Below are 19,317 nucleotides of genomic sequence, written 5' to 3'. Positions count from 1 at the left end.
GGGCAAGCTTCCAGGAGGCCTGAACCTTAGGATGACCGCAGGTGGCTCCATGTCACTCATCACTGTTCCAGCACATTGAACACTTGCCAGATACTCTGTCCTGGAGGAGACGCGCCTCTCTTCATCCCACAAGACGTGTTCTGTGTCTTCATTCAGTAGACTGACACATTTCCCCAGTGTTGATACTTGGGACAGTGCTTTTTCCTCTCTGAGTCTTACGTTTTAGCCACTGGACTATCTCTAAATCAAAGCCAACTTTACTAAAGTTCACCGGGGAAGAAATAACAGATGAGTAGGAGATGACAGTGAGGTCTCATCCTTTGTCCCTCTTTCTCTCCTATTAGTTTTCCCCTCCGGTCTCTGGTCCTGCTTTCCGCATGTTCTCACTCCACACTTCCCCGAGTCTGTGTCGGCTTCCTGCAGTCAGAATGCCAGAAGCAGCTGAGCGTGGAGCCGCCTCAGTAGAAAGATGCGTTCACTTGCCTCTTTGTACTTGAAACGCTGCCTCCTGCTCCGTCGCCCTTAAATCTGCCAGGCGCTACCTCTCAGGTTCCCTTCTTGTATCCTGAGACACACTTATTAAATTTTCATCTGTAACTCAGTCTCTGTTCTTTGCTTTGAGTATTGCGTGGGTGTGTTTTCAAACTGTGTTGAGCCATCAATTTTACTGGGCAGTGCCTTGTGCTGTAAGCAGGGCTTCTTCATGCATCATGTATCCCTGTCAAATAGATATTTTAAAGGTGCTCTTACTGGAAATGTTATTTTTTTTTTCATCTTTATCTTAAGAACAACTAAATTATTCACAGCTGTACATTCAAGAGCTTACCCATTTTTCCTTTCACAGTGTGTCGTAATGTGATTGTTGTTGCTGTTTTGTGTTAGTTGCTTAGTGGTGTCTGACTCTGCAACTCCATGGACTGTAGCCAGGCTCCTATATCCATGGGATTCTCCAGGCAAGAATACTGCAGTGAGTTGCCAGTCCCTTCTCCAGGGGATCTTCTGGACCCAGGGATCGAAGCCAGGTCTCCTATATTGCAGGCAGGCTCTTTACTATGTGATCTACCAGGGAAGCCTGTAATGTGGTAGGAAAGATGAATGTTGCATACCCAGGGGCACTCAGATGTCTGATTGGCAAATTCATTATCTATGTCAAGGGGAGAGTGTCCTTATAGTCTGCCTTACACATAGTTCTAGAGCCTCACTGCCCAGTACAGTAGCCATAAGCCATGTATGGCTGTTGCAAGTCCAAGTTGAGATCTGAGTAGAAAAATACATAATTCGACCATGGAATATTACTCAGCTGTAAAAAGGAAAAAAAATTGTCATTTGTAGAGATGTGGATGGACCGAGAGTCTTCATAATAAGTCAGAAAGAAAAAAACAAATACTATATATTATCACGTATATATGGAATCTAGAAAATTGGTACAAATGAACCTGTTTGCAGGGCAGGAATAGAGACAGAGACATAAGAATGAACTTGTGGACACAGAGGGGAAGGGGAGGGTGGGACAAATTGGAAAGTGGCATTGACACATATACACTACGGCGTGTAAAGTAGGCAGCTAGTGGGAGGCTGCTGTCCAGCACAGGGAGCTCAGCTCGGGGGCCTGTGATGACCTAGAGGGGTGGGGTGGGAGCGGGAGGGAGGCTCGACAGGGAGGGGACATATGTGTGCATATAGCTGATTCCCAGTGTAAAGCAATTGTCCTCCAATAATAAAACTTAAAAAAAGCACAATTGGATTTTGGCCTAATATAAAAAGAATGTAAAATAACTGATTAACAGTTTTATATTGATTACATTTGAAGTCATATTTTGCATATATTTGGTTAACAAAAATAGGTTATTAATTTCACCTTGTATTTAAAATTTTTAAATACAATGATTAGAAAGTTCAAAGTTACACATTTGCCTCACATTTTATTTCCGTTGCAAAGAGCGAGTATCTCTGTGTCCACAAAGGAAATCTAATTCAAGACTTCTAGCTCTTATACAGCATTCACTGGGGGTGGTAATTGAATCGTTTGCCCAAAGCCTCACTGGCCTACTTTTTGAAGGAGATCCCAGGGTTGGGAAACCCTCTAATGTTGTCTTCATCAAATGCTTAGAAGGTGAGATACAGGTTGCTTCAGGTTGAAAATCTCAGTATTGCATCATTTTAGGGGTTCTTCTTTCATTGAGTCAGTTCAGGACTTTTAAAAACTCTTACTGTGTATCAAGGACTTTTTTAGGCTCTTTGGATGCAGAGACCAGTTTCATCCCTGACCAGGAGAAACTTAGTCATCGCACAGTGTACAAACCAAACTGATTCATCATTCAGTTATAGAAGACTGCACGGTGGCTTGGGCAGTCCAGAGAAGGAGAGAGTGCAGGCCTCACAGTCAGAAGAGACCTTGAGAGGAGATGATGCATCTACTTTTATTCTTCTAGAGTCATTTCCTGTGTCCCCCGGAAGTCCTGGCATGAGGGGATGTGCCGTGCGGTGCAGTGGAATATGGGCCTTGGGTGCATAAACAGGCATGACTCTGCATTTGCCATATGAGGACTTTTACCTCATTTCAGCTGAGAGATGAGAACTGTTTCACTCGGCCAAGGCAAGCCCATCAGCTTACTGATTGGGTTTTGATATCCTTCTGTGAAGTTGAAAACACTTGACTTTCCTTGTTTTACTCAGAAATTGAAGAACATGTATAAATGAACTTCAGCTCTAATTGTGTTTTATGTATGTGCAGACGTATCAGTGTGAATGAAACTGAAAGATGGAAAAAATTGAGTAACTTGCCTTTCCCTGGTATAAATACGAGTCAGTTTGGAAAATGACCAGAGTGTTGTGTAAGTGTTTTCAGTGGGTGAAGCAGGGGAGCTCAGGTTACACAGCGTCTCCCATGGTGGGGGTGGGGGGCAGCAAGTGACACAGCAGGCAGCAGACACTTACATAATCGTGACTTCAGAGGATGGGATTAGGCTGTGAATGAAGCTCCCAGTCTCCGGAACAGGATATTAGAACGCAGCCCTGTGAGTTTTTGTCTCTAGCTTGACTTGAAAATCAGCTTCAGGAACATCTTTTCTCTCGACTAGACTTTGCCTTATTCTCAGAACTTCTTTTCCCCTTCACTTCTAAGTGTATAGACTTTTAGCATTTTAGAATTAGACGGGTGCTCAGAAGTCTCAGTGTGCGGCCGCCTGCACCTATGATACTTAACCTGCCTGATGCTCCATCTCTTTCCCGGCACCCAGCAGGACTGAGCAGAAATCCAAGTGTCCAGGTGCCCACTCTGCTGTTGTGGGCGCTTTGTTTTTGGAGGCTCAAAACCTCCCTTGAAACTCCCTCTCCTGGCAGGTTAAATTCATTGCAAATTCTTCAACTCTTCCTTGGCCTCCCAGTAGAATTTCCAAATTTCGTAAATATAGTATTTTTGTTTTTCTGATGGGCTGTGAAGGGGCTAAAGGGAAGTGCAGGAGATCTGATTTGCCTCGGAGGATGCTGGAGAGCGAGAGGAGAGGCAGTGCTTTTCGGAGGCTGATCTTATCAGGTGTGGTTCTTTCTTCCCCGACTGCAGGGTACTCTGAACTCTGGCAAAATTGAAGTCACGGTAGCTTTCCTTTCACTTTTGAATCCTTGCCCTTTCACTTAGGGAGTTTGTATTTGAATCCAAAACAGTAGAACTACAAAAGGACAGACTTAGAAACTGATCTTATGTAATGAGTTATCTTCAGGATGCGGAGTTCCAGGAAGGGGTTAAGTGCTAGCTGAAGGTCATCCAGCTGGGACAGAATCCAGCTGTCTCATTTCCCAATCTAACCTTCTTCTCATACTTTTCTTTTTTTAGAGCCACATTTTTCTTTTCACATTGAAAAAAGAATAACAGTAAACAAAAACAAAACCTGCAAAGCAACAGCAAAAGAGGAAACAAGACCTTAGGAAATCAGATAAGAATTATGAAGATGATTATTCCTTTTCACTTGGACTTATACACTTGTTGTGGGAGACTGCTTGTTTTAAGGAACTTCTTATTTCTGTAAAGTGCTTAAGCTTTTTTCTTTAGGTTATGAAGGGGTGAAGAAGAATGTGGAGTTTGGATTTTACTAAAATATCTTCTATAATAAAAACTTTTTATTGTGGACAGTTTCATTCACATATGTAGACAAGTAGTCCCATCACCACCGAACTCTTGAACATTTATCAACTCACCATCAGTCTTATCTTACATACAATCACACTTGTGTTCTTTAAACATATTTCTGCTCTTGCCAGTAAAATGTCTTTTTGCTTTTAAAAAAACACAGTACTTTAACTTGTCTTTCATGTGATCATGCTTTTTATAGTGTGAAGCATTTCTGTCTCAGGAGCTTATCCTCAAATTTATTTTGAGTTTACTTAGCTGAGATGTTTTTCAAGGTCTCAGCAGAGTTTTGATCTCTTTGTCACTTGGTAAGAAAAGCTAGCTGCTGTAACATACTCCACTAATTTTAATGACTTAAATGGATGGAAGTTTATTTTCAGTTATAGAAGAGTGGGGTAGGTATTTCATGGTGGGGGAATGAAGAAAAGTGATGCAGGGATTCAGGCTCCTTTGGTGTCCTCCACTGATGCTTTTGAAGTCGCCCTGCTCATCTGCATCAAGCCACTGGAAGGGCCAAGAGTGGAAAGATTTTATGGGGAAGGCCTAAAAGTATACTCGTAGCAGGCCCTGCTCTCCTTCCATTGGCTGGGACTCAGTCCCGCGGTCACACTGAGCTGCAGAGGGAGCTGGGAAATGTGGTCTGTGACTCCAGGAAGAGAAGGAAGTAGGCTTGGTAAACACCTAGCCTCTCTGCCTGGCTACCCACTTCGTATTGCTTACACTGGCCTGCTGTGCTGATTTCTTTTTCCTGCGCACACAGCACACTAGAGTCTGCTTCCTCACTCCCTGGCTGCAACCCATTTTCAGTTCAGTTGAGTTGCTCAATCGTGTCCGACTCTTTGCGACCCATTGGACTGTAGCATGCCAGGCTTCCCTGTCTATCACCAACTCCCAGAGTTTATTCAACCTCATGTCCATTGAGGCGGTGATGCCATCCAACCATTTCATCCTCTGTCATCCCCTTCTCCTCCCGCCTTCAATCTTTCCCAGCATCAGGATCTTTCCCAATGAGTCAGCTCTTCGAATCAGGTGGCCAAAGTACTGGAGTTTCAGCTTCAGCATCAGTCCTTCCAATGAATATTCAGGACTGATTTCCTTTAGGATGGACTGGTTGGATCTCCTTGCTGTTCAAGGGACTGTCAAGAGTCTTCTCCAACAGCATAGTTCAAAAGCATCAGTTCTTTGGCGCTCAGCTTTCTTTATAGTCCAGCTGTCACATCCATACATGACCACTGGAAAAACCACAGCTTTGACTAGACGGACCTTTGTTGGCAAAGTAGTGTGTGCTTTTTAATATGCTGTCTAGGTTGGATATAACTTTTCTTTCAAGGCGGGCCTTAGGAAATGGGCCTTAGGAAGCAGCCCATTTTACTGTGACTCAAAAAAAGTCATTAAAAATCTTTTTCCTGGAACTTCCCTGGTGGTCCAGTGGTTAAGACTCCGCACTTCCAGTGCAGAGGGTGTGGGTTCAATCTCTGTTTGAGGAACTAAGATCCCACTTGCTGTGTGTCTTGGCCAAAAAAACAAAAAAATATTGTTTTTTCTGCTTAAGTAATTATATCTGTTCATTAAATAAAATTTGAGAAATCCAAGAAAATCCAAAGGAGGTATAAAAAATTATATTTGTTCATTAAATAAAATTTGAGAAACCCAAGAAAATACAAAAAAGGTATTAAAACTACCAGTAATCCCATCACCCGGAGATAATGATTATTAATCCTTTGTTACATTTCCCTCCAATTTAAGAATCTTTAACCACTTAGAAATAATAAAATGTCACTAGCTCTTTCTTTGTTCTGGGTTGCAAATTCCAGAACTCCTGGGGTGGTGGGGAACCACAACAATGACAACAATCTGGCAATTTTGGCTTTTTTAGCAAAGAAACACTGTGCAGAACTTTGTGGTGAGGCTTTGTATTTCTGGCATTTTCTTTTCTTTTTTTTTTTAAATCTTGTTTATATTAAGGGCTTCTCTGGTGGCTCAGATGGTAAAGAATCTGCCTGCAATGTGGGAGACCCGGGTTCGATTCCTGGGTCAGGAAAATACCCTAGGGAAATTATTTTTTAAAATAATTTTATTTGTTTAGAAATTTTTGGCTGAGCTGGGTCTTCATTGCTGCCCACAAGCTTTCTCTAGTTGCGGCAGGCGTGATCCACCCTTCCTTGCGGTGCACGGGCTTCTTACTGTGTGGCTTCTCTTGTTGCGGGGCACAGGCTCCAGTGCACTGGCTTGGTTGTTGTGGCATGTGGGCTTAGTTGACATGTGGAAGGACATGTGGAATCTTGACATGTGGAATCTTCCTGGACCAGGGATCAGACCCATGCACCCTGCACTGACAAGCGGATTCTTACTCACTGCACCACCAGGGAAGCCCTGGTGAAATCAACCTCCAGCTTACACATCAGAACCCTCCATCAATATAAATAAATATTGGACTTGGTGAAGTTAGTGATGTAGTGGAGTGGCGAGACCAAGATGACATTTTAAGTTCATGATTTACTTCTTCCTCGGTTTTCAGAATTCTTAAACATAGCTTAATTTCCCAGGAGAGAATAATAAGAGGAAGTGTTTGAAACTGAACCAAAATAACAACTTGCAAACTTGAAGTATATAAAAATATGTGCCTGGTAGTGAGCTAAATCCTTAACTTAGGGGATGTGCTGTTCTCTGCTCACCTGCATTGCCTGTGCTGGTCTGTAGTGGAGAACGAGTTGCTTAATTTTCACAGGATGATAATTTCTTGGGAGAAGTTTACGTTTTTTTGAATTATCAGCTCCAGATTCAGGGCTACAGAACCTTCTGGTTTTCCTTTAACGTGGTGAGGTGGCATCCTAGAGGCTGACCAGCGTCAGAGTTCCTGTTTGTGATGTCAGCATCATGACCTCACAGTCAGGATTGCTCAAAATATTTGCCCAGCTCCTGCTGGGATATGAGTGGAGGCATGGCCCGATTCTGCAGACATCTTGAGGTATCGGTTTGTCTCTTTTTGCTGGATTTGTGTTGACTTTTCTGCAACTTGAGTAGATTAAAAAGTAAAGACGTTGACATTGGGCCCTATTTTATTGAAAAAGAGTGTATAATGTTTAAGAAGATCACCGTTTTAAAAGCACTTCTGGCAGGACATTTGAAAACAAAACGCAATAGAAGAGCAGAAATATTTTAACTGTGTGGATGGGTATGTGGTTCACCAGTGGCTCTGTTTGCTATGAAATTTGCTGTCTGTTTTCCCATTCCCTGCAAATAAACATAACAATTTTTGTTCTGTGGAAATATATCTATAGCACCAGCCAAGTAATAGTTTGAAATGATTAGACTTGTTTGTTAGTGGTATAAATTATTTATGACCTGGAGGCCTGAATTCTGATATATCACAATCGAGAAGTTTTCATCATTTGGTTTTGAATGTATCGCTTTGCTCTTTGAACATGTTTTAGTTGGAGTTGGAAGAAAAGGTGTTGGTCCACATAGATACCCAGAAATCTAGTCTCTGAGGGTTAATACATAATAGAATTTTCTAAAGAATGTCTTTCTTTAAACAGACAAAAACTTTAGGAAACTGTGTTCCTGTGTGTTGGGTGTTAAGCACTTGATAAATTAACCCCTCCTATTTTTTTTAAATTGTCTTTTTTTGTTGTTGTTGCACCCCAGGAATCGAACCTGTGCCCCCTACAGTGGGAGCTCAGAGTCTTAACCACTGGACCTCCAAGGAAGCCCCTCCCCCAGCTATTTTTTATTTAAGTAGATATTGGACCCTTTCTCTAAGTTTGGTTCCATGAGTTTGAATTGAAAGATCACGTGGCCAAAATTCTGTTGCTGTTGTCATTTTTCTCCCTGCAAAGCATGTCCGTATCTGAGAGACTCAACATTCCAGTTTCTGGATTAGACCTCTTTTTAAAGCATTGTTGTCTGTGTTCTCTACTTTTTCCCCTCTGTAACGGTCACATGGCCCTATTTTCCTAAACACATACGACCTAGAGTCTCAAAACACTTACTCTTTGAGACTAGGAGCCCTTTCTTAGCTTCACTTGGTGTGTTCCCTTCCAAATGTGCTGGATGAGCCTCTTGGACTGGGATGTCTTTAACACAACTTTTTATTTTTTAATTATTTGACTGCTGAATCTTAGTTGTGGCACGTGGGATCTAGTTCCCTAATCAGGGATCGAGCCCCACCCTTCTGCATTGGAAACACAGAGTCTCAACCACTGGACCACTAGGGAAGTCCCAAGACAACTTTTTGAAATGAGTCGTCCTGTACATGTAGGTTGTAGACCCCCAAAATCACCAGTTTGAAGTCAGTTTTATCTATGGGTACAATATGGAACCCCTGTTTAACTGCTCTAGGTCAGTGTTCACGGTTGTAAACATTTCTGTGCTTTCAGCATGTATTCTAACGTAGGGAGAACTGAATCTTTAACTTTTGAATTTTTGTTTGCTTTGCAAGACCTCTTTCATGGAAGGGTTAACTGGGATGGAGTCTGAATGGTAGTGGGTGTTTGCAGATGGGTACAGGGGGGTGATCCCAGAGGGTCTTTTTTAAAAAGATTTATTTATTTATTTTTACTTACTTATGGCTGTGCTGGGTCTTCATTTCTGTGTGCAGGCCTCCTCCAGTTGCAGAAAGCAGGAGCTACTCTCGTTGGTGTGCGGGCTTCGCATTGCCGTGGCTTCTCGTGCTGCAGAGCATGCACTCTAGGCACATGGGCTTTGGTAGCTGGGGCGTGTGGACTCAGCAGTCGTGGTGCATGGACCCAGCCGTCCCACTACATGTGGGGTCTTCCCAAACCAGGGATCGAACCCATGTCCCCTGCCTTGACAGGTGGATTCTGTACCACTGAGCCACCAGGGAAGCCCCCAGAGGCATCTTGAAATGGCACTGTGGCAGTTTGCTGGGGCGGTTGGAGCAGTACCAGCTCTGTGTGTCTTGTATTAAGTATTAGATGGCAGTAGAGTCACCTTTAAACTTAGGCTTCATTACTGGGTCTTTTTTTTTTTCTTTCCCTTTCAAAGTCCTGATAACTAACCCACTGTCCTTACTATAGTAAAAAAAAAATTTTATCTGGATGTTTTCAATATTCTTACGTTTACGAGGCAGGTGATAGGTGATTGCTTATTGCTTACTAAAAGGAAGAACTACAGCAATTCTTTCTGTGTTTGGAGAAGGCTATAGCTAGAACTGTATCTTTAATCTCTGAAAACTTGCTTGTTTAGAATGGGAGACTGATTTGTATGTAATTTCCTGTCCAGTAATGTGCAGTGAGAGAGATTCTATTTGAGAGGAAAGTGGGGTGCTTGGATTCTTAGAAATAGTAATAGCTGGTATTTGAGATGCTTTCTATGTCCTGGCTTTGTTTTCATCTCGTGAAACTTCCCCAGTTGCTGATATTTTCCAGTATCTAACACACTAGACAAATGGATAGGAATCCTTGACTTCATAGAGGGTAGAAGACATTTCTTTTTTATTGGGTGGAAGAATAGCCCTTCTTTCTGAAATCCCACCTTTAGGTAAAGCTGACATTCTCAAGAAATACAATACTACACTTCTTTTGTAGAAATTCCAAAGAGGCTAGGTCTTGTAAGGTTATTTGCTTCCCTGAAATAAATATCTTGTCCTTTTGTATTTGGTATCTAGATCAGATCTTGGAGTTAATCACAAACACAGGTTATTAACCTAGTTCAAAAATTTTTGCTTATTTCAGGCCTGGCTTTTTTGTCTTCTTAAAATAAACCTGTAGGTTACACAGAAACAAAACAAAACTGTTCTTCTGGTGTTGATGTTTGACAACAATGATTCCTGTTTTTAGGTGGAAATGTAAACCTTTCGGTGAGGAGGGAGGAGCAAGGGACTCTGCAGCTGAGCTGCCTGTGTCCTGGGGCCCTTGCCGCATAGTTGGTTCTCTCTTCTCTGTCTGGCGTTTGAGAAGCATACAAGCAAAATAGTAGCTATTGTTAACTGTTCAGAAGTGAGCTGTTAAGTTCTAGAGACAAACATTTTACAAATGGTTTTTGGCTTGAAAATATATTAGAACTGTGGCATCATTCAGTGGTATAAATAAAAGGTTCTGGGGGTTGGTGTGTGGTATGTGTTGCAATATTATAGTTTGGAAAATGGGATAATAAAATAATGTGACAGACTTAAAAATAAATGAAAAAAAATACACCAGAACTTCAGTTGTTTCATCTAGGGAGGCGTTGTTCACTAATTATAGTGATAAGCCGTTCATAAACCCTTTTTGGAACTCTTGGAATTGGCCCATGTGCCTTGGATACATTTTTGCTCTGTTCAGTAATTGCACATCATTATATTTTTGAGGTTTTTGGGTTCAAGTTTTGGAAACAGCTAGTAGTAATTTTAAGAGCCAAGTCCAATGAAGAGTATTGAGCCATTGAGATGGTTAGTCGCTATTGCCTTGGGTCACTATTAAGGTGCAACTTAAAAACTGTCTCTGAAGTTATTTCTAAATGAAGAGTTAAAAATATTTTTGACCAAAGCAGTATTATTCAAATAAACTTAGTGTTTCCTCAGGTGGTTACTTTGAAGGACACTATTTGTCACATAGATGGTCCTTGGATGGAGGTGGTTCTACAACAGTGCCAATAGAACTTACATGGTGCTGGAAATTATTCTGTATGTTGCATTGAGGCTGTTGAGTACTTGAAATGTGGCTAGTGTGACAGAGGAACTGAATTTTTAACTTGATTTCATTTTAAAAGAATTTAAACAGTGCAGGTGGCTAGTGGCTACTGTATTGGATAGTACAGACCTAGAATATTTAGCTTCCTGCTAGACTTATAAACTAGGGTGAGCAGCTTATGGTAAGAAACCAAAAGTTATCAAGCCACAGTAGCTTGTGAAATATCTGATCCCCCTCCCCTCTTGCAGTGTGTAGAGTAGTAAAGTCTGGAATTTGTCATTTGTATTCAGTGATACTAATCTTTATAGCCTCTCCCAAGTTTATCCTGGCTAAGGTATTATCCGAAGGGTTTTAGAAGAGAAGCTTTCTTTGTGTTTGCAGTTTAATCATTGTCTTTTGATGCTCATGGTTCTTCCCTGCTGGTTAAGACCTGTCTCAGCAGCCAGCCCCGATCTGTTACCAGCACCCATGGCTGGAATGAATGAAAATTCGACTTGTCCCTGGAAAAGAGGTTGCCAACTGTCAGTTAAAATCTTTGCTTGGTAATGGTGGTTAGGTTAAGATAATGAAAGGAACAAATGAAATAAATGTAAGGCCTGAAGGGAAACTGTAGACATCTTTTCGTTTTGGACCAGTCCAGTCAGTTCAGTTCAGTTCAGTCGCTCAGTAGTGTCCGACTCTTTGCGACCCCATGAATCACAGCACGCCAGGCCTCCCTGTCCATCACCAACTCCCAGAGTTCACTCAAACTCATGTCCATCGAGTCAGTGATGGCATCCAGCCATCTCATCCTCTGTTATCCCCTTCTCCTCCTGCCCCCGATCCCTCCCAGCATCAGGGTCTTTTCCAATGAGTCAACTCTTTGCATCAGGTGGCCAAAGTATTACAGTTTCAGCTTCAGCATCAGTCCTTCCAATGAACACCCAGGACTGATCTCCTTTAGGATGGACTGGTTGGATCTCCTTGCAGTCCAAGGGACTCTCAAGAGTCTTCTCCAACACCACAGTTCAAAAGCATCAATTCTTCGGCACTCAGCTTTATTCACAGTCCAACTCTCACATCCATACATGACCACTGGAAAAACCATAGCCTTGACTAGATGGACCTTTGTTGGCAAAGTAATGTCTCTGCTTTTCAATATGCTGTCTTGGTTGGTCATAACTTTCCTTCCAAGGAGTAAGCGTCTTTTAATTTCATGGCTGCAATCACCATCTGTAATGATTTTGGAGCCCCCCAAAATAAAGTCTGACACTGTTTCCACTGTTTCCCCATCTATTTCCCATGAATGATGGGACCAGATGCCATGATCTTAGTTTTCTGAATGTTAAGCTTTAAGCCAACTTTTTCACTCTCTTTCACTTTCATCAAGAGGCTTTTTAGTTCCTCTTCACTTTCTGCCATAAGGGTGGTGTCATCTGCATATCTGAGGTTATTGATATTTCTCCCGGCAATCTTGATTCCAGCTTGTGCTTCCTCCAGCCCAACGTTTCTCATGATGTACTCTGCATTTAAGTTAAATAAGCAGGGTGACAATATACAGCCTTGACGTACTCCTTTTCCTATTTGGAACCAGTCTGTTTCATGTCCAGTTCTAACTGTTGCTTCCTGACCTGCATACAGATTTCTCAAGAGGCAGGTCAGGTGGTCTGGTATTCCCATCTCTTTCAGAATTTCCCACAGTTTATTGTGATCCACACAGTCAAAGGCTTTGGCATAGTCAATAAAGCAGAAATAGATGTTTTTCTGGAACTCTCTTTCTTTTTCGATGATCCAGCGGATGTTGGCAATTTGATCTCTGGTTCCTCTGCCTTTTCTAAAATCAGCTTGAACATCTGGAAGTTCACGATTCACGTATTGCTGAAGCCTGGCTTGGAGAATTTTGAGCATACTTTACTAGTGTGTGATATGAGTGCAATTGTGCGGTAGTTTGAGCATTCTTTGGCATTGCCTTTCTTTGGGATTGAAATGAAAACTGACCTTTTCCAGTCCTGTGGCCACTGCTGAGTTTTCCAAATTTGCTGGCATATTGAGTGCAGCACTTTCACAGCATCATCTTTCAGGATTTGAAATAGCTCAACTGGAATTCCATCACCTCCACTAGCTTTGTTCGTAGTGATGCTTTCTAAGGCCCACTTGACTTCACATTCCAGGATGTCTGGCTCTAGGTCAGTGATCACACCATCGCGATTACCTGGGTCGTGAAGCTCTTTTTTGTACAATTCTTCTGTGTATTCTTGCCACCTCTTCTTAATATCTTCTGCTTCTGTTAGGTCCATACCATTTCTGTCCTTTATCGAGCCCATCTTTGCATGAAATGTTCCCTTGGTATCTCTAATTTTCTTGAAGAGATCTCTAGTCTTTCCCAAAGATCTTTAATCTTTGGACCAGTAGATTAAAAAAAGAGAATCCCCCTGCCCTACCCTGCCACACCGCGTGGCTTGTGGGGGTCTTAGTTCCCCAACCAGGGACTGAACCCAGGCCACAGCAGTGAAATCTCTGAGTCCTAACCACTGGATCACCAAGGAATTCCCTCTAAAACTCAAGTCTCTTTCCTATTTAACTCTCTAAATTGATTTCTTACAAGAATCTTCTAATGTTTGCCATACTGAGCATCTTATTCACATGCTCCATACCTTTCTTCCTCCCTCGTTTCTTTTCTGAAATTTTTTCTCTCTGCCTTAAAAAAAAAAAAAAAAAAAAAATCCTGACTCCCAACATCTGTCCAACACTGTTGCTGACCACCACCCCCTCAAATTCTGCCTTGTCCCTGAAGTCTTTTCTTTCTGCCTCAGTCCACTCCACCTTTGCATCTACTAAGACACTTTCAGGACCATCACATCCCATAGTTTGGTATTTCTCATGAGTGGCATTTTATTTTTAATTATTGTATATTTGTGGGTCTTTTCTTTCCAACTGCATCATAAATTCTTGAGCTTAGGCCTGTGTTATATGTTGTTCTGTCACCTGTAGCAAGCACCAAAAATAACTTTTTAAAATATTGGGTACGTCCCAACTGGTTTGTTAATTTATTTAAACAATTCAGAGTATTTTTCTCATTTTTATATAGTCAGCTTTGTTTATAAAGTACAACTAGGGATATAAAGATGACTAAAATACGGTTTCATCCCCCCCAGGGTGTGTTTAATCTGGTAGAATCTCTAGGGGGCTTCATAGGTGGCTCAGTGGTAAAGCATCCGCCTGCCAATGAAGGAAACGCTGGGGATACAAGTTCGTTGCCTGATCGGAAAGATCCCCTGGAGTAGGAAATGGCAACCTGCTCCAGTATTCTTGCCTCGAAAATTCTATGGACAGAGTCTGGCGGGCTGTAGTCTATGGGGTCTCAGAGAGTCTAATGTCTGAACACATACACACACAGACTCTATGGCCATATAGACCCAGCTCGGTGTGCCAGGTAATAGGAAAGAGATACAGACTTAGTTCTATGAGAGATTGAAGGATGAACACATTTTCATTGGTGAAAGGTTTTGTGGGGCAGCTGCATCCCTAACTGGCCCTTGCGTAGGGTTTCAGCAGATGAAAATAAGTAGGCTTGGAAATGGAGAAAGAAGTAGCAGCCCTCTCCAGTGTTCTTGCCTGGGAAATCCCATGGACAGAGCAGCCTAGTGGGCTACAGTCCAAGGGGTTGTTGCAGAGTTGGACACCACTTAGCAACTGAACCACAAACCACCAGGCTTGGAAAGTGCTTTCAAGACTGAGTGAAAAAGCTGAAACAAAAGCATAGAGTGAAAGCACCAAGACTTCTGTAGGGATAGTTGCCAAATCCGTCACGTGGGTGATTCATGTGTGTGTAATTGAGAAAATGAACCTCTGATCTTATCAGTTGTTCAGCAGTGTTTCTCAAACGTTAGCCTCAGAACTATCTGAAGGGCTTGGAATGCAGATAGCCGGCGCCACCCCTAGAGTTCGTTTCAGTAGGTTTGGGGAAGATCCCAAATAATTTGCATTTCTAGCAAGTTCCCAGGAGATGCTGCTGCCGCTGCACATTTTGAAAAGTGCTGATAGCTCCGTTCCATCTGATGTCTGCCTTAGAGAAATGTCCGTCTTATGTATACAGATACCCCAATGTCAACGTGTCATTGTGTTCACGTTCCTTTCCGTACCTACATCTGGTCTTGTATCGATTGTAGGTTCAGGCTTCTTCCATCACTCAGCCCCTAGCACAGGGCTGTAACAATGCAGGTAATACAGTAGTAAACCCTGTACTTGCTAACTTGACTTCCAGGTCTAAAAATGATCTGAAGGAGAAGCACATGCTTCTGGAAGCCCTTTGGAACTGGGAAGCCCTCTGTGGCTCAAAATGTAAAGCAAAAATGCTTACAGTAGCAGTTCTCAAATGTTTTTTTCCTCAGGACCCCTGTACATCCTTAAAAATAATTGAGGTCTCCAAAGAATTTTCATTTATATTGGTTTTATCTTTTGATATTTACCATATTAGAAATTAAAACTGAAAATATTTTAAATATTTATTAATCATTAGAAATAATAATTGGAGAAGGAAATGGCAACCCACTCCGGTGTTCTTGCCTGGAGAATCCCAGGGACGGGGGAGCCTGGTGGGCTTCCGTCAATGGGGTCGCACAGAGTTGGACACGACTGAAGCGACTTAGCAGCAGCAGCAGAAATAATAATAATAAGCCCACTAACATGTTATATGTCTTTAATGAAAAATAACTATTTTCTAAAGTAAAAAAAGAATGAATGACAAGATGGCATTATTTCACGTTCTTGCCAATCTCTAAATGACTGGCTTTAACAGAAGACAAGCTTAGTAAAAGACAACTCCTGCATTTGAACTGTAGTGATACGTTATTTTGGTTGAAGTCTATGAAGAAAATTGGCCTTACCCAGATTTATAGGAAAGGCAAAGCATTTTCAGATACATATGGATTTTTTTCTTTTAATACTCTCCAAAAACTTGATAGGTTGTAGTTTCTTAAAGGTGAAATCTCAAACTGTATGAATGAACTTCTATCATGACATAAAAATCCACTGGTCTAATTTGTGCTTTGAATGAATGTGATTTTGTAATATTATACATTGTTGCTTGGAAAAAAATTGACTCACCGTGGAGTTACGAGATCTTGCAAATATTGGCACATTTCATTTATACAATATAATTATATTTGTTAGTATTGTCTATCTCATGAGAAAAACCTGTAGTATTGAGACACTCTCAGGTTCACAGAGGATGTGTGAATAACTTGAATTTTATTTGTCAACAAACAGTTGTTTTCCTTGAAGTGACAGGCTCACATGATTCATTTTTAAGGAAATAGCTGCAGGATACAAAGTCTGAGTAACCATAGTTCCCAGTTGGGGAACTAGATCCCATGTGCTGCAACAAAGATCCCTCGAGCTGCAACTAAGACCCAGCACAGCCAAAATAAATAAATTTAAAAAAAAGAAAATAACTGGGCTTCCCAGGTGCCTCAGCAATAAGGGATCCTCCTGCCAATGCAGGCAATATAGGAGACAAGGGTTTCATCGTTGGTTCGGGAAGATCCCCTGGAGTAGGAAATGGCAACCTGCTCCAGTACTCATGCCTGGAAAATCCCATGTACAGAGAAGCCTCGTGGACCTGCCGTCCATGGGGTCTCAAAAGAGTGGAACATGGCTGAGCACGCATACACACACGTCATAGTATTATAAGGCTCAACTGCGATAATAAGGATAACATTTATTTCTAAATGATAATATTCTGGTGTTGTGGTCTTCACATGTTGGGAGGGTGGAAGGGGTCTTACCTTAGATCCAAATTTCTTGATTAAGTGACCATAAGCATCAGAATTTCAAATATTCTCAATGTATTAGTGAGGCAAGTACATCTCTCTTCTTGTTGCATGTGTTTTGGAATTGATTCATTTCAATATGACATTGGCTGACCTTGAAACATTGTGCAGAGCAATTGTTTCTGGGTCATTATATTTTGTGGGTACCATGATCAAGAACTTTGATCTTTTCTTTCTCAGTGAATTGATTTTTTTTTCCCCAAAAGCAAGCCTGACATGGCATTCATTAATAATGCATGAAAAAGAAACTTAAATTGGAAGATTTAAAAGCCAACATTGGTGATGTTCCTCCTAATTCTCTTATTGAGACATAGATTTTTCTCCTTCATTAAATCTTGGTCACAGTTCCCCTGCTTTGGGATTCAAGTGGCTCAGATGGACTGAGAGCCAGAGGCACAAAGATCAGACAACAGAAGACTTAAAGACCCCGAGTTTATGACCATTCTTAGGTTCCTGATAAAAACACGCCTCTGTTTCTTGGGCCAAGGCTTTTAGGGGGCAGCGTTTTGTGAGCTTAGAGTGTTGAGCTGCAAGGTTTGAAACTGGCTGAGGCTGACCTAGTCACTTACTGTGGCGGTTTTCAGAATTTCTCTTTAGGGAGGAGCGCTTGATGTGAGCTCAAGAATTCACTGTTGCGCCTGAGTGAAATATTTTAAGGAGTACTTCATCCTCTCTTCTTAACACTATAATAGCTTTTCCAGGACATTTGTGCCTCCTCCATCTGTTCTGTCCTTCCCTACCTGATCGTCATCACTTTATGATGTTGGACCAGGGTGAAGAGTTGGCAAGACACAGACCCCTTGGTACTCTCTGCACTTAGCTTATCCCCATCCTCCTCAAACATTTTTGCACACGCAAACAAGCTTTTTGGCACCAGGGACCAGTTTCATGGAAGAATTTTTCCAGGGAGCAGGTTGGGGTGAGAGATAGTTTCAGGATGATTCGAGTGCATTCCATTTATTGTGCACTTTATTATTATGACATTGTGATATATAATTGAATAATTAGCTCACCATAATGCAGAATCATTGGGAACCCTGAGCTTGTTTTCCTAAGCTCAGGAGGTAATATGAGCAACGGGGAGCGGCTGTTAATACAGATGAAGCTTCACTTGTTCACCCGCTGCTCACCTCCTGTGCAGCCTGGTTCCTAAAGGAACCAGTCTGTGTCCTGGTGGGTTGGAGACCTCTGGTCTAGAGGAGACTCAGCCAAACCCTTCCATCTGTATAAGGCAGTAGCAAGAGCAGGTACCTCTGCTTGCATCTGACCGACTGTGGGTGGTGAGGATCTAGCAGTAAAGCACATGGTTTCAAATCTGAGTCAGAACCACCCGACCTGGTGCAGAGACTCCCAGCCCACTGCCACGGTCCTGGCAGCGCTGGTGGTGGTGGTGATAGTAAGGAACCTGGGAATTTTGTATTAATAGTCAGAATAGGCAATCACTGTCTTCAGATTCACAGCAGTTCTGTATCTGTTAATCACAATCTTCTCCCAAACCACACAATTTACCTTTGACTTAAAAAAAAAAAAGCCACTTTTGTGACATTTTGAACCCTCTTGAGAACCATGGGGAATCTGCAGAGTGAACCTGATGAAGCTGCTGTCTTGGCTTGATTTCCATTCAGTCTGATTAGCTTTGAACAGAAAAACATACATGGCTGTATTAGTTTCCGTCTGCCATAGCAAGCAACTGCCAACCTGGTGGCTTAAATCTCTTCTGTCACAGCTCTGGAGGCCAAATGTATGAAACCATGGTGTCGCCAGGGTAGATTCCTTCTGGAGCTCTGAGGGAGAATCCATCTCAGGGAATCCATCTCAGGCTTTTCTCTTAGCTTTCTGTGGCTGCTGGCCACCCTTGGCTTGTAGACACTCGGCTGTAATCCCTGCCTCCATCTTCACCTGGCTGTCTCCTCTGTGCTCTTCTCTTCATTATTAGGACACTGGTCCTCAGGTTTAGGGCATGCAGGTCATCCAGGAGGCGCTCACCTCAAGGTCCCTTCACAGATTCCAGATGGATATCTCTTTTGAGCAACAGATTTTCCTTTCCTTTTTTTTAGCCTCATGGCTTGTGGGATCTTAGTTCCCCAACCAGGGATCAAACCCGGGCCCTCGGCAGTGAGAGCATGGAGTCCCACCATTAATATAGGCTAATATAGTTAATGTTAGCCTATAGTTAATATAGGCTGGTCCCACTGAACCACCAGGGAATTCCCAGATGGATATATCTTTTGGGGAGGCTGCCATTCAACCCACCACAGGGACGAAGGGGCCACAGCAGCACCTCCGTCAGCCCTGGCCATGTTGTTTACTGATGCTCCGAATTGCTTTTAAAAGAGAGAGTGAGGTCTGTGCTTCGTCACCCAAACTCGACTAGCAGGAAAAAAAATAAAAAAGCACAGAATGCAAACATTTGAGAGAGTGTTAGTAAATAGCATTTTTCTCTTTGAATTCTGTTTTCTTAGGTATTATGTCTAGAAATATTTTTCCCTATTCCAAAATCCAAAGGTCTTCCTTCATTCTTAAAGAGCAAATTACAGTTTTGCATGAGCCCAAAAGTTGTAGATTCGTACTTGGTCTTGACTAAATCAGATGATTGTGTTTCTATAAACAGAATAAAGATAATTTTCCTTTAGTACTTTCTAGATACGGCTTTCTTCTTACAGAGTTTGCCGTTGAACCCTCTCTCTCATTTAACATATATGTGGTTTTATATTGAGTTATTATATATTTCTGTGGATTAATCTATATA

At 42.0% G+C, this 19,317-nt stretch overlaps 1 protein-coding gene across 13 annotated transcripts in view; it reads left to right on the top strand.

Moving 5' to 3' along the window:
- CLIP1 (CAP-Gly domain containing linker protein 1) overlaps window positions 1-19,317 on the top strand; it is a 116,440-nt gene that overhangs the window by 12,458 nt on the left and 84,665 nt on the right. Inside the window, exon 1 of one of the 13 annotated variants that reach the window (XM_044930230.2) lies at window positions 2,242-3,017. The exons of the other annotated variants lie outside the window; for them this stretch is intronic. The gene's annotated coding sequence lies outside the window, so the exon portion shown is untranslated. Of the gene's footprint in view, window positions 1-2,241; window positions 3,018-19,317 lie in introns of those variants that run through there. 13 annotated transcript variants of the gene reach the window in all.

This window comes from Bubalus bubalis, chromosome 17, assembly GCF_019923935.1.
Source record: "Bubalus bubalis isolate 160015118507 breed Murrah chromosome 17, NDDB_SH_1, whole genome shotgun sequence".
Taxonomy (NCBI): Eukaryota; Metazoa; Chordata; class Mammalia; order Artiodactyla; family Bovidae; genus Bubalus; species Bubalus bubalis.
The sequence above is the reverse complement of the archived record's forward strand: the minus strand, read 5'-3'. Positions and strand labels throughout refer to the sequence as shown.